Source organism: Medicago truncatula, chromosome 7 (genome assembly GCF_003473485.1).
Source record: "Medicago truncatula cultivar Jemalong A17 chromosome 7, MtrunA17r5.0-ANR, whole genome shotgun sequence".
NCBI lineage: Eukaryota > Viridiplantae > Streptophyta > Magnoliopsida > Fabales > Fabaceae > Medicago > Medicago truncatula.
In genome coordinates this window covers 27,694,817-27,710,845 of record NC_053048.1, presented here as the reverse complement: position 1 = coordinate 27,710,845, position 16,029 = coordinate 27,694,817, and positions in this window count along the sequence as shown.

Here is a 16,029-nt window from a genome sequence, read left to right as displayed (position 1 = left end):
CTAATTATTTTTCTTGGGTACATTAATAAAAGTTATATCAATTACCAGCAAATTTAATATTCTTTTTTAACTTTCGTGAACTGTTATGTGTAAGATCCCGGTATTTTATCATATTTTTATTCTAGATTATTTTATCTTAAGTTGACTTTAAAATAATTTACCTTTGTAATTTATTGAATGATAATATTATTATTTAGTATTTTTCTTTCAAAGTATATAGCCAAAATCCATTACAATTATTAAATAATGTACCCTATAACTATTTATGCCTATTATTATGATAAAGAAAAATGACTTGATCTTTGATTCAATTACCTTATGCAATAGTAGTTAACCGTATCATATCATGACTAGCCCTAACTTTTTTTTTTCTTTTTTTTCAATGTGTGTAGTGTGTACCTGTAGCACGTCTCTCTTCATCTTTATATCATGTTGCTATTAAACTAATTAATTATTTTGAGTGATCCATAATTATAGAAAAGAAATGGGGACATGTATTTAAAAGAAAACAAGGTAACCTCCTTTCCTAGTTACATGGTCAGTTTCACTTTCCACTTCTTAAGCATAGTGCCACTCATTTAGGAAGGGGTTAGTGGGAGGTTATTTCATGAACAATAGTCGGTTGCCTCTCTCATTCTATGCATTCATTTCCTTACTGATTCTACACTTAGAAAAATTGAAAAGAACTTATAGAGAAAGGTATCATTGGAGAGACTCTTGAAAGAGAAAGAAAAGAGAATTAATTAGGACCAACAATTAGACATCATATTAAGACTTTCTTCACTCTTGCTATAATTTTTCATTAATACTTATTGCTAGAGAATTCAACCATTTTATGCCCTTGACACCTTTTAGTGAAGTTTATGGAAAAACTTTGAATTGTTAAACCCATATTCCAGTTTGTGTTTTTGCTTTGTTCTAAAAGTATCTTCAAATTTTAGTAACTGCTGCTCTTGCATTTACTTATTTTTCTTTCATTTCCTTATGGAATTTATTCCCTATTTCGTGTCATTTATGTCCATATGAATTTAACCATTGAGTACAAATGGACTGCTGTTTTATTAATCTTCATTAAGTTAAAAGTGAGTTTTTTTTGAATTAGTGGTCAAACTTTTAAGTGTAAAAGGAACATTGATGTGAACTTTTTGCATGTAAGAGAGCATGATTGCAATTTGTGTTGTTCTAGTTTTCAGTTAAGTTTTTGGAAGAAAACAAAAGTTATCATAAGTTAGAATTAGAGAACTATTTTTGGTAAGAAAAATGCTAAACGGTACGGAACTATGGTAACGAAAATTCACGGATGCCTTAAAAAAAAAACTGCGACACTTTTTATTTTTTATTTTTAAAAGTAAGTGATTTAATTAATAAAAAGAAAGTTTAAGGTTAGCATTCTATTTTTTTTGGGTCGTGAAAGGTTAGCACTCTTTAATTAATCCTAACACTGATTTTTTTTTGTTTGAGGGAATTAATCTTAACAATAATAAAATGAATTCTTAATTAAACAAACGGTGCAGCAAATTAATTGAAACGGTGGGTGTTGACCACCTTTTTCTTTGGCTAAATTGCATAACAATAGAGACATAGTGCACTGCATAACAATAGAAACAGTGATCAGGTTGCTAAGCGTTCGTGAATTTCCGTAAAAATAATTCCCGTACTATATAACACTTCTTTTTTGGTTATGCACTATTCCAGTTATTTTTGTTAGGTCTAAGGTACGTTTGGAGTTTGAAATAAAACTTTTTTTGGTCCTTCATTACATAATGTGATTTGAGTAAAATGATTGTCGAAACATCAGGAAGTCTAAGTTTTGAGAGTAAAGCAGATTTTAATTTGATTATTTTTGTGTAGAATAGAATTGATGGTAATAGTAATGTATATACTATATGCGGTGGGTACTAGAAAAGATATATAGGATGGATATAATTTTGAGTGGTCAAAGTTAAGTTTTAGAGTCAGAGAACTAGTTGTCAAAATTATTTTCATTAATTAACATATCTTGAATGTTAATACTGTTTTATTTTATTTTATTTTATTGAAATGGCTATAGTTGGTCGACAAGGGACTCTTGTAACAATACTGGTTCGAATTGAATTCAAAATATCTAAGTATACTTGATAAAGCTAACATCCTATTTTATTTACATATCCTGATTGTGTTTTATTTTGTTAAATTTAAAAGAATATAATGTTGTAGGGTTTATTTTGATGGGTTAAACACGCTTGATAATTAACAGCTATTATTTCCATCAACAAAAAAATTAGTAGGATTTAGTTAAGAAATCATACCCTTACCGAACCTAAATCTTGTGTAGGAATAAAGATTAGTAGAATTCAGAACTAAGGAAATTCTTAACTGTGAAGGTATAGAGGTAGAGGGACAAAGACTACTGAAGTAAGAAATTTAAGAATCGATCGTTGTTGCAAAGGTAAGGGCATCACTTCACGCGCTTCCGTACGTGTATGTGTGTATATATTTGTGTTGTGATGATTATTATAGTGTTGTTGTTTTGAAATGAGTGCTATGTGCTATATATTGGTGATGTGATAATTATCTTGGTGATGTTGTTTTTGCATGAATATTATGGGTATTATTTATGTGGTGTTGTTTAATATAAATATTATTTGTTTATGGGTGAATAACCTTAAGTAACTAAAATGGTGATTCAAAACTATATCCAATGGTGGGATATTAGACTTTTGATTTTAGGAGTTACCCAACGGTGGGGTATTTACGGAGATATTCATGCATTAGATGACTCAGACAAATGCCCAACGGTGTGGCACTGACCATCGAGTTTTAGGAGTTACTACCCAATGGTGGGGTAGTGACGATTCATATGCATTAGATGATTCAGAATAATGCCCAATGGTGGGCAGTGGCGGATCTTGAATTAAATTCTTGGGGGTGCCAAATTTCTATAGAATATATATTAAATGGTTTCAAGTTATATCAATAATTAATAATTGGCCTAGTGGTATGAATTGATTGAAAGCAGGAAGAGAACATGGGTTCAAGTTCCCGCGACCTTAGGCAATTTCTGGCACCCCTTACCACTGCAGCAGCGAAATATTGCTAATATTATATACCTATTATACTATATAAGTTAATCTTGGGGGATACCGTGGCTCCCGCCGGCCACCAAAGAGATCCACCACTGATGGTGGGGTACTGAACATCGAATTTTTAGGAGTTATTACCGAATGGTGGGGTATATTGTCCAATGGTGGGACAATTGGCTCCGTTTAGAGGTGAAATCCGGATCATGAGCATGCACATGTAGATTGACCATTAGGAACTAACGCATTTTAGTTAGAGTGTAACTTGGTGCTCAGGGTGATGATTATGAAACTGGAGTAATGTGTCATATATGTTTCATTTATTTTTATTTTCATGAAATCTATGTTGCATGCCTATTTGTACCATGTTTGTTAGTTGGAGATGACCCTTACTTTTGGACAGATAACCGTTAATTCGTCTTTCCTCCTTGGCGGTGACGTCAGGGAGGCAAAGTGATCTAGTAGAAGAAGGCACAAGTGAAACAGTGGTGCACATTTGGAGGCTTACTATTTTCTGACACTAGTATTAGTCTTGTTGAGAAAACTTTTCACAAGCATCCACAACTATGACCAACTAGGATTTGTCTTGGGTAGGAAAAGGTCAAATGTCTGATCCTTAAAAATTTATACTTTTAATGTAAGAACTCTGATTTACTGTTTTGAAAATTTTAAGAGAAATTTATTTATTTTTATTTTGAAGCCAAGGAGTTTTAAGTTATTGTTATTATTTTAGAGAAAAAAAATATTCATCTTTGCACTAAAAAGTTGCTAATTAATGTCCGAAAGTTGCTAATTATTCAATTATATTAATTATATCTTTACCAACATATTCGGAATCATTTTACCTCTTTTCTACCGTCAACAATAAACACTATTAAGATAATATAAACTAATTATTTTTCTTGGGTACATTAATAAAAGTTATATCAATTACCAGCAAATTTAATATTCTTTTTTAACTTTCGTGAACCGTTATGCGTATATATTTGCTATTCATTTGAGACAACTTTTTTTTTTGACAAAAACAAAATGATATTCATTCATTCAAATCGAGAGAGATTACACCATTCAACACCGCTAAAAACGTAAATGATGAATCTGTGAACAAACTCACAGCATCCAAGTTAATAGCATATAACGGCATAATGCCTACAAAAATATATGATAAAACTAAAGTCACCGAAATATTCATGGCCTCCGGATCTGCAACGTTGATGCTCAAATCTTTGATTGAATAATCGATCTTCAATATGAATCAGATGAACACCGCAAGAAGACGGAAAATTAAAAAAATGTCGCACAAGACGACGAATAACAAACCACCACACTTAGATGATGAAATCAAAAAGAAAACCCTAGATCTATGTGAAAATCACTTATTTAGATTGAAATAAAGAGAAAAAGATGAAGAGAGGTGATTTCATGTCAATAATTGACCCAAAACCACCCCTCAATAAAGAAACTGGAAGAAAAAACTTAAAGAGAGAAAACTAGGGCCGGCTTATTGGAGAGGGAGAGTGATTGATAGATTTTTAACAAGTGTGTTAAAAATTTAGGGAAATAATGACTAAGAACAATACATAGAGTTTGGTTTGATTGTTATTCATTTGAGACAACTTGAATAGTGTAAATATACTCACAAATGGTTTACTTATAATTTTGCACTTAAACAAATATAAGTTAAATGAATTTTTATTCCAAAAATATATCTTTTTCTTCTTCTTCTTAGTCCATCTAAAAAGTTTCGTCAATAAATTGGTCTTCATTGTCAAAATAAGTTATATGTGGCATTATATAGTGGGAGTAAAAACAAAAGATAATATATTCATATGGACCAAATACTTAAGTTAAAAATACGTTATTGGCTTTGAGGCGATGGAAGGTGAGATTCTGGTACGGTGGAGTGAAGGCTTATATGGTAGAGTAGAATGGTGTCTGCAGACACATTAGCACTCTAACGCTCAAGTTAGTATATGAAATATGTGGAAAATGTGCGAAAAGGTGGTGAATGAATCATACATTGGACGTGACGCCTGGTCACAGTTATATAGGCAAAAGGGTTGATAGCTGCCTCTGTAATCTGTGGAGACCGTTAATGAGAACTTCAACGATATGGAGATTGCTTTGGGGGAGTGCTCCAGTGCGGTAAGATGCACAAGACTTCTGGTGCACCTCTCATGTGTTCAGCTCAGAATCACGTGGACTTTACTCTGACGGGCCACTCTTATTGGACTCTATGCTAGTCTGAAGCAACCCCTATAAACAAATATAGATATACAATATCGCATATAAAACCTTTAACATTGAGACCGAATTTGCCGATAAAAAAATTTAGGGGACTATTGTTTAGAGAAAAAAAATAAAGGGACTAAAAACAAAAAAATATTTATGAGGATCTAAAACTTATTTGTGTGTGTGTGTAAATATGGTCTATGTTTCTCAATATTGAAAAAATAAAATTAATCATTTAAAAAAATATTTAATAAATCAAAATTAATAAAATTTTGAACAAATAATTATTTTATAATTGTCATCCAGGTGATTAAATTTTATCTTTTGATATAAAAGTTCAAACTTTTAACAAATTGATACATTATGAACCATCATCAATTGATTAAGATATCGATTCTTTTATATTGGAATATGTATTATATATTTAATACAAAATTCTATGTGTGTTGTAGTTTTAAAATTTATGCAGCGTTCATGCCTTGTCAAATACATATTAAAACCTGTAAAAAAAATTACATGTTAATAATTTCATGTGATGGTGTATTTTAACTTTTGAGTTTTGTTAACGAATGTTTTAAAAGACATATAAACATAAAGTAGAAACGTTACAATAAAAATAACAATTTTTAACCATTCAAAAAGTAGTATATATATATTTTCTCATCATTTTTCAAAAATAGATTTCTACTTTAATTTTTCTTAACAAACTTCCCATAACAATGTTCTTTAGCATTTTCCTTAATTTTCTCTAATGCTAGTACACTTCTTGCCAGGTCAGTGTTTCATGTATCATTAAAGTTAAACATATCCAACTGATGTATACAGAAGAAGATATTGGGTTCGTTTGTGTTGTCTCATACAATGAATCATGCTATAAGTAGGCTAACTAGGAAGCTCTCAGAAGAGAAGAGAATATGAGAAAGTAGTCAAAAGTAATTAACAATTTAAAATAATCAAGCACTCAATATGAAGTGGGTACAGATGTAATCAACTTGATTTTCCCTCTAATTACGAGTTTTTTTTATCACTTAATTACTCAATCCTTACATAATAAATTACTCATCTGTAAAAAACATTGTTTTAAAATAAATGATTTATTTTATTTTTTAATACAATATGAATTAGGCTTAAAGACACTTCACTCCCTAAGTTTGTAAAAGTAGCGATTTTAGCCTCCTTTTAGAAAAATGATAATAGTGACTCAATGTTTAGGGAAATATGCTATTTTGATCCTCTAACAGAAGAGAAATATACTTTTTTGACCTTTTATCTTTATAAAAAACTGTGATTGTGGACCCTATTTTGAGACATGTGACGTCTTCTCAGCAATTCTTGGATGAAAGAGGCCAAAATTATACTTTTTTTGTTAAAGAACCAAAATCGTAACTTTTTAAAAGTGAATGTGTAAAAAATGTACTTAAGCCTATTAATTATCTTTTTTCAATTCTACACTCAAATTAGTCTTCGCTCTAAATTTAATATCTTTCACTTTATATTTACAATGATGATAAATGCATTACTATTTGACAAGGACCCTTAAAATCATTTTACTTATACATTTTTTAAGATATGTGAAATGATTAAATTGCTAGATTATTATGAGATGAAGGAAGTAATTTTCTTCGTTAGTTTTTCTAAAAGAAAACTTTTGATTTATAATAGTGAATTATAAGTTGGATATATGGAAATTATATATATAAAATTGGGGTGTTGAGATTATTTCCTTATAAAACCGGTGTCGGAAATGGATTGATCATGGATCAAATACTTTAGAAATAGAAATATTTTTGTTGAATTGCATATTTGGTCCGTATAAATTTATAAACTCAAAAACAATATCACATAATCTCCTTTCAAAAAACAATATCACATAATCTCTTTTTAAAAAACAATATTACATAATCTCACGACTACACCACCATCATAATCAACTACAACAAGTCTAATCTCATCAACTCAAATACAATAACATCGCATAATCTATCACTACACCACCATTATAGAGTGTGTTTGGTAAAAAGAAGTTATAAACTAGCTGATAGCTGAAAAACTAGCTTATAGCTGATGATTATTAGCTGATAGCTGAAAAGTTAACTTATTAAAATAAGGGTTAATAGGCTTTCACCCCCCTGCCATATGGGGGTCTTTTGGTATACCCCCCTGCAAAAAAAAAACTTGGAGATTCCCCCTTGTAAAATGTAGATTCTTTGGTTTACCCCCCTAAGATCACCTGACTGGATAAATTAACTTAAGTGGCGTGCTGACTATGCATTTATCAACGACGTGGCGCGCTGAGTTGGATTTTTATTTTTTTTCCATTTATTTATTTTGTACCTACATTTTTTTATTAATTAACAATTACTTAAAAAAAATTAAAAATTAAAAACATCATATCTTCATCTTCTTCCTCATTATCTCCTTCTTCTATCAACCGTTTTCCAGCTTTTTTTTCTTCTTACTCTTACTCCACCTCCCTTCAATCTCTTTACTCCCTTGAGATCCAAATTGAAACAATAACACAACAATTATTATCCCAGCTGCCTTTTTTTTAATAAATTTGTAATTATTTTTTTTATAAAAAAAAAACACATTGGAATCAATTAAAAAAAAAGGAAAAAAATTCAATTCTCCATTCATTTCTTCTTCTCCAGATCGCTCTTCATCTTTCTCCAAGGAACCAACAAACCCATCCTTCTCTTCCATCCTCAATAACCCTCTCCCTTCTCGAAATTAAGGATCCACACAACAAAACCCTCTAAATCAGTTTCCACAAATCAGATTTGAACATGTTGTGGCTTCACCCCTAATCACACCGCCACTCCTACGCCTACGGTGGCCGCCGGTTTCGTTTCACCATCTGCTTCGCATCTCCGACATGTTTCACGATCTATTTCACGTTTTTGGGTTTGATTTGTTTGTTGTTTTGGTGCTGGGAGTGTCTTGGTAGCGCAAGCAGTGGTGTTGTCTGTGTTTTAGGCGTGTTTATGTTAGTAGTGTGGGAGTCTTATTTTGTTCTGTATCAGTTCTGGATTTGTGGAAGGAAAGAAAGAAAAGGTCACTGTTTGATTATTATTTTTGGACTTGTGTTGAATATATGTTGTTAGTGTTGATGGTGTGTTGAATCTTAGTTATGGATTTCTCTGAGCTGCTGAGAGTTTGAAAAAAATTTATATTATTCTTGAGAGTTTGAAAAGAGAAGAAGAGGCTCGCTGGGAAGAAGAGAAGAAGAAAATGCTTAGGGGTATTTTAGGTATTTCGCATCTTTAGTATTATTTTTTGTAAAAAAAATATTTTGTTTCCGACGTGGAAATAAAAAAAAAACAAAACTAAATAAAATAACACATCAGCGCGCCACATAAGCTAATTTATCCAATCAAATGGACTGCGGGGTGTAAACCAAAGAATCTACATTTTACAAGGGGGAATCTCCAAGTTTTTTTTTTTGCAGGGGGGTATACCAAAAGACCCCTAAATGGCAGGGGGGTAAAAGCCTATTAACCCTTAAAATAAAAAGTATTTGGTAAAATTAGTTGTTGAAGTAGCTGATAAATATAAAATGACGTAAAAGAACATATATTTGTATTTTTTTTTTATAAATCATATATACAATTTTTATTACTTAATGTATTTCTTTTTAAATTTTTAAATTTACTTCAAAATATTTTCATCTCCCAGACGATAAACATATTTATTAATTCAATTGACAATTTTTATTTAACAAAACTTTCTTTTCATAAAAAACAAAAAAACTTTCTTTTTATGAATTTTACTTAACTAAACTTGCATCACTATTTATTGTAAATTTTATACAAAATTATTTATCATTGAATTAAGAGCATGTAAAAAAGAAGGTGAACAAGAAAATTTGAAAAGCCATACCATGATGCTAAACGTGGGTAGTTATGGGTAGTTTTTTTAATTAAAATTAAATTAAACTAGATTAGAAAAAGGTTAAAATTACTTATTAAACATTAACTTTTGATATTAAAAATCAATAGAATTTTGTTCCTTCATATTGCTACTCGTATTTAGTCTTGTAACCCTAATTGCATCAATTAACCTTAATTTTTACTTTTTTAAAAAATTATGAAAAAACACACCGAGACAAAATCGAACCAGGTACACCTTGGAGACTTTTCTATTGTTGGGTATTTGTATTGGCTGCATCATTGCTAAAATAAATATTCATGATTGTGATGTTGGATACTATGTTCCAACATGTTTTAGGCATTTCTGTAAGATGTTGGATATGATGTTCCAACATCCTGGCACGGTTCAGTGTGCCTTGTTTTATGCTTGATTGTACGCGCGCTTTATCTTATTAAGGAATCCACGTCCTCATATCTTGCTGACCAAGCAACGCGCATATCTGTTCAGAATCAGTTGTGGTTTTATTTCTAAAGGAGTAACAATATTTTAGGGAATATTTGGATATGTTTGGAAGTTCCTAAAGATGTTCCTACATATTATGACTTTCCTTATTTGTTACTGATTCTTGTTATGTAGATCAGTTGAACGATCTACATTGTTCTGAAACCCAACAAGGTTATTGAGCCCATATTGCTTCAGTATATAAGGAAGACTTCAAGACCTAATTATTCATTCAAGTCGTCATTTCTAAAAGAATAGTTTTTAGGGTTTTGAGTCGTGTTCTTAGTGTGTTCTTCTCTTGTATCGTTTTGATGCAAGTCTAGAATTTTTTTTTATTTGTGAGCCTTTCTTGTATCACCTTGATACATGTTAATGATTTTTTATTGAGTTGTAACTCATGTGTTACACCATAGCTTTGAAGCAAGGTTGTAGTTTGTGTTTGAAGGTAACTTCACCATTTTGTGTTTAAATCTGATAACCATAGGTTGTAGTTGTAAACGAGTAGTTTGTTGAGAACTTTAGAATAAGGACTACACTAATGGATTTTCTTCCTAAGTTGGTAGCCCCCAGAGTAGGTGTGTTTGTCACCGAACTGGATCAACAAACTGTCTGTGCCATTTTACCTTCTTGTCATTTATTTTCTTGTTTAGTTTATGTTTGTTATCATAATTTTGGAACATTGAACGGAACATTCGTTTTCTGTGTTTTTGGTGTTAGAACATCGCATTGAACATCTTAAAACTAGTGTGCTAGAATTTCAATTCGCATTAGAGCAGGCACCCTGCCTGTTTTTGGGTGAGCTCCAGGGTAGTTTCTTTCTAGCATGATGGACAAGGAAGGAGGATTTGTGAACATACCACATCTATTGGATGGGTCAAACTATGACTATTGGAAATCACGTATGAGTGCTTTCCTCAAATCTATTGATAGCAGGACTTGGAAAGCAGTTCTGAAAGGTTGGGAACATCCCGTGGCTCTTGACAAAGATGGAAACAAGACAGTTGTCTTGAAACCAGAAGAAGAATGGACCACTACTGAAGATGAACTTGCTCTTGGAAATTCCAAAACATTGAATGCATTGTTCAATGTAGTAGATAAGAACATGTTCAGATTGATCAAGCAATGTACCGTGGCTAAGGATGCTTGAGAGATTCTCAAAACTGCACATGAAGGTACTACCAAAGTAAAAAGTGCAAGACTTCAACTTCTTACCATAAAATTTGAGAATCTTAGAATAATGGAGGATGAGAGCATACATGATTATCACTTGAATATTCTTGATATTGACAATGCCTTTGATTCTCTTGGAGAGAAAATTTTTGATGAAAAATTTGTTAGGAAAATTCTCATATCCCTACCTAAGAGGTTTGACATGAAGGTAACTGCCATTGAGGAAGCTCAGGATATCTCAAGTTTGAAGGTTGATGAATTGATAGGGTCTCTACAAAACTTTCAAATAACCATCAATAGCAAGACTGATAAGATAGGCAATGACATTGCTTTTGTGTCCAATGTTGATACTAATGAGACACAAGGAAATCATGAAGATGATGAAAATTTAACAGAGTCTCTAGTGCTACTTGGGAGACAGTTCAAAAAGATCTTTAAACAGGTTGGCAGAAGGTCCAGGTTTAATAGTCAAAACAACAGGTCCAACATTGACAATCAACCAAATAAAGAGAAGATGGCAAGAATTAATGAGAAGAATACTCAATACAAGGGTGTTTAATGTCATGAATGTGAAGGCCATGGTCACATCAGAACAGAATGTGCCACCTTTCTTAAAAGAAAAAAAGAAAAGCTTGGTTGTTTCATGGTCAGATGGAAATGACTTAGAAGAAGAAGTGAAAAATGAATCTGCCAAAAATGTCACTGCATTGACTGGTAGAGTCGTGTCAGATACATAGTTAGTTGTCTCTTACAATGAACTGATGGCCACAAACACTGATATGAGTCAGATGATTGAGAAACAAGAAGACATCATCAGCCAACTGCAAGTTGAAAGAAGTGAGAATCTTGTCAAAATTTCAGAACTCAATGATGAGGTTACACAACTAAACTCTCAACTGGAGCATGTAAAGAAGCAAGTTAGAATGATGACTACAAGAACAAATGTGTTGGAGGAAATCCTTGAAGTCAAGAACAAAGAGAAGCCTAAAAGTACTGACTTTAATTATAAAGCTTTAAACATGAAACAACGAAACAGAAACTCTGCATGTGCTCTAAAAGATTGTGGAATAGTGAGGAAGCAACAATATGATCGAAAAATTGTAACTGATGCAGGAACTGTTGACTTAACTGAAAGCAAGCAGATGTTGGAACATCCTAAGGAACATTTGGGTTCTAAGACCAATAAGAAACCTAATTCTTGGGTCTGTCATCATTGTAAGGGAAGGGGTCATATCATACCATACTTTTTCAAGTTGCATGGACAATCTCAACAACCTAATCAGAAACCACCCAAGAAGAAGTGGATCCTAAGATGTGTTAAATCTGGGTTGATAGCTCACACCTCCCTAAGAGCATCATCTAAGGAAGACTGATATTTTGTCAGTGGCTGTTCTAGACACATGACTAAAGTAGATAAATACCTTGAAGATGTGAGATCTTATGCTAGTAGCTATGTTACTTTTGTTGATGGAGCTAAAGGAAATTTTTTAGGTATTGGTAACTTGATCAAGCATGGAATGCCAAGACTTGATAATGTGCTGCTAGTGAAAGGATTAACTGCCAACTTGATTAGCATAAGTCAGCTATGTGATCAAGGATTAGAAGTGAATTTCAGCAAACCTGAATGTCAGATTACTGATAAGAAAGGTGAAGTTCTTATGAAAGGCACCAGGTCTAAGGACAACTGTTACTTATGGGTATCTCAAGAAGAAGCACATCTTTCAACTTGTCTTATGAGCAAAGAAGAAAAGGTCAAACTATGGCATCAAAAGACATTATCAATATATCATGTCAAGGGAGAGGAGACTGAAGCTGAATGTGGCATACAATGCTGAAAACTCCATTTGAATGATTTCACGAGAGTTGTGTAATAATTTACGATTTGGGGAGGAACACTTTATATTTTCTGCTCTCAAATATTGATAATATAAGGTTATAATTTACGATCACTTTATATTTTTAATATATAATAATCATTTTCACATGACATGTATGACTTAAATAATCATATTTGATACATGACAAATAATGTGGTTTTGGGGGGAACATAGGAATTGAAATGGTAAAGTGATCATGGATATACTCTTTCCTCTAACAAACTAACGATTGACATTGAATATTTTTTTTTAAAAATAATATAATACATGGTGGACGAGCAGGCATGTAGTTAGTAAGAGCAACTTTAGCGATGTTCTTCAGAAATGTTCTAAGCTTCAAGAACCTGTTTTAGTTCTATGTCCCATTGGAGTTGGCTGACATGGAGGACATGCTGGAGAACTGTTCTTCAGGGAGAACAAGTTCTAGCAGGATAAGGGTCAGAAAAAGCATATGAAAGAGAGAGAAGATGCAAAATCAGAAACCCAAACACTAAATCAAATAACTTAAATTCCAAATTATATAATTTCAATTGCAAAATCACACACAACCAATTTCATCATCTTAATTTCGAGTTTTATTTTCCCCATTTGAATCTGAGTTTTTTCCTTCGATTTGAGATCTGAGTTTTCTTCTTCTTCTTCAATATACGTTTTTTTCTTGATTTTTTTTTTTTATTTTTTTTATCTCATATTGGTATTAAACATGTGAGAGAATTGTTAAAAAAATGAAATATTTAGGAAACCACCTCATGTTAGAAGAAACGAAGATGAAAGAATTAAGGAAAAAGGGAGACGACAATGGCAATTGAGGAGTTTTGAGAGAATATGGTATGCTGGGTAGTAGGAGTAGATGATTCTAGAATTTCATTTTTTATTATAAATAAAAGAAAACATTCATTATTTTTAAAAAAATTGAAAACATTAATTATGTAACCGTTGCAAAGAATTGTTTGACATTTTTTAGAATAAATATACTTTATTACCGTTGGGAAGAATTGTTTAAATTATGTGTATACACACACTTATAATATATAAATAAGTATTGAAATAAATAAAAATATGTGGGGCCAATTGAAGGACCTTATAATGTAAGTTAAGAACATAAATATTGTTCTTTGTATTGGAGTAAAAATGAAAAGATGTTCTTAATACATATGTGGCAGCTTTGGACCTCACCAAAATGCTTCAAGAACATAAATATGATTTTAGCATTGGAGATGCTCTAATGTTCTTAGCGATAATAATACTCCACGTGTGAAAGATGAGAGGATTCTTTCAATTTTATTTTCCTCATATTTTCCTGAAGTGTATAGATATCAACCATTAAACTTAATTTTTCTCAAATTTCTATCTCTTTTTTTCCTCCCACCTAGTAAATCAAGGGAAAAGATTGGACTTTCATGGGACATGAGAGAGTCCTTTTGCATGTGAAAGACATGATAAATAAAATCATAAATAATGTTATCAACCACTTGAAACAAGTTATGTGCAGACAATATAAGACGTATATGTTGTACATGCTACTTATTTGGCTGAGAAACATAGAGAGGAACCACTGTAATAAACTTCCTAATATGCATATTGTTACAATAACACAATGATAATTAAAATTAGTAACACTTGAATTTCTAACCTAAAAGTAAAAATATCAATTTTTAATTAAATTCTAAATTAAACTCTCCATTGAAAGTATTCAAGTTTGAACTCTAATTTGAACATTATTTAAAAGATTTACGTATCTCTTGTATGAATTTTAAATTAAAAGAGTTATTTCCCCGTAAGAATTCAAGGGATAAGACGGAACCTTAGATTTATATCAAAATTGAAAATATGAGCACCATAATATGCTAAGAAAAAAAATATATAATGTTGTTTATAAAAAAATTGTCACAAATTGATCATTTCTTCCCTCAAACTTTGTTAAAAAGTGTTTAAATGACCATTTGATATTGGTATGGAAGGTCTAATAACTGTTTATGCTGTTTGTGTCACTATTATTAATATTAATCTTCTACTTTATTTAAAAAGGTAAAAAAATTAAGAGTATTAAAATTAAAATAAAAAATATCAATCATATAAAAGAATCGGAGGTAAAAGGATTTGAACTAAATTCCAATCTTATATTCAACTTGTCTCGTTATTTTCTATATCTTTTTTCTTCTCTGTCTTGACTAGAAATTCTTATATGCCGTTTAAACTTAGGCTCGTTCAACTTAACTAGGTAAATACATTCAAAAACTAACTTCTACTTGCTTAGCAAGTAACTTAACTAATTAACTAACTCATATATTAAATATAAACAAAAAATTATAGAAAATGTTGATGAAAGCTGAAATCAGTTGAGATTGGTTGAGTTTTTTCAACTGTGATTCTCTTTGATTTAAGTGATAAACGCTACGAGATAAGCATTGTCCCTAAGTTTGGGTTCTGTAACTTCTCAGTAAAGTGTTAGTTACAATTGTTTTTGGGTTTAAACTACTATAAAAAAATGCTTAAATAAAAGCAGAAAGATAAATGAATAAAAAGTTGTAAAATAATCTTATTTGATTGATTGAGTGCGTTAATTACAATGTATGAATATAATATTTATAATGTAACTATTGTCTATTAGACAAACAACATGACATACAATGCTGAAAACTCCATTTGAATGATTTCACAAGAGTTGTGTAATAACTCCCTTGTTAATGGGATCGTGGTGCCCACATTCAGCTTCAGTCTCCTCTCCCTCGACATGATCTGTTGACAAGGTCATTTTGTGCGCAACTCCGTTAGAGATCATGTCTTCTCCCCAATTCCTCAAAGTGGTTATTGGCATTGAGAGTAGTGATCATAGGTTTGTCGCGTCACTGTCCAGTCCCACATTACTTTGACTTAGTTTTAAGCTTTTGACGGCCCACGTTTTGAGTTAGCGGCCTTGATAAAGAATAATCTCCCTTGCTCGATTGTTACAACATCATATATCCTTCACACGGACAAGAGGCTTTCTCGCATTATAGTTTAATCACCTATTTGTCAATTTCGACAAACATTATAATTATTTTTATGTGTAAACAAAAACAAAGAAAGCCTAAGCCCTAAGAAAACAACTACAAAGCAACGCTATATGGATGTAACATCCCAACATAATCAACAAAAAGTAACGAACTAATATGAGCTTAAAATAGCTTATACATAGGGTCTGTTTGGTTAACTTAAAAAAGAGCTTTTAGCTTTTAACTTATAGCTTATAAGCTCGTTTGACAAAAAAAGCTCTGTTTGGTAACACTTTTTCACTATGAGCTTATAGCTTATTTCACGAGCTTATAAGCTATTTTTCA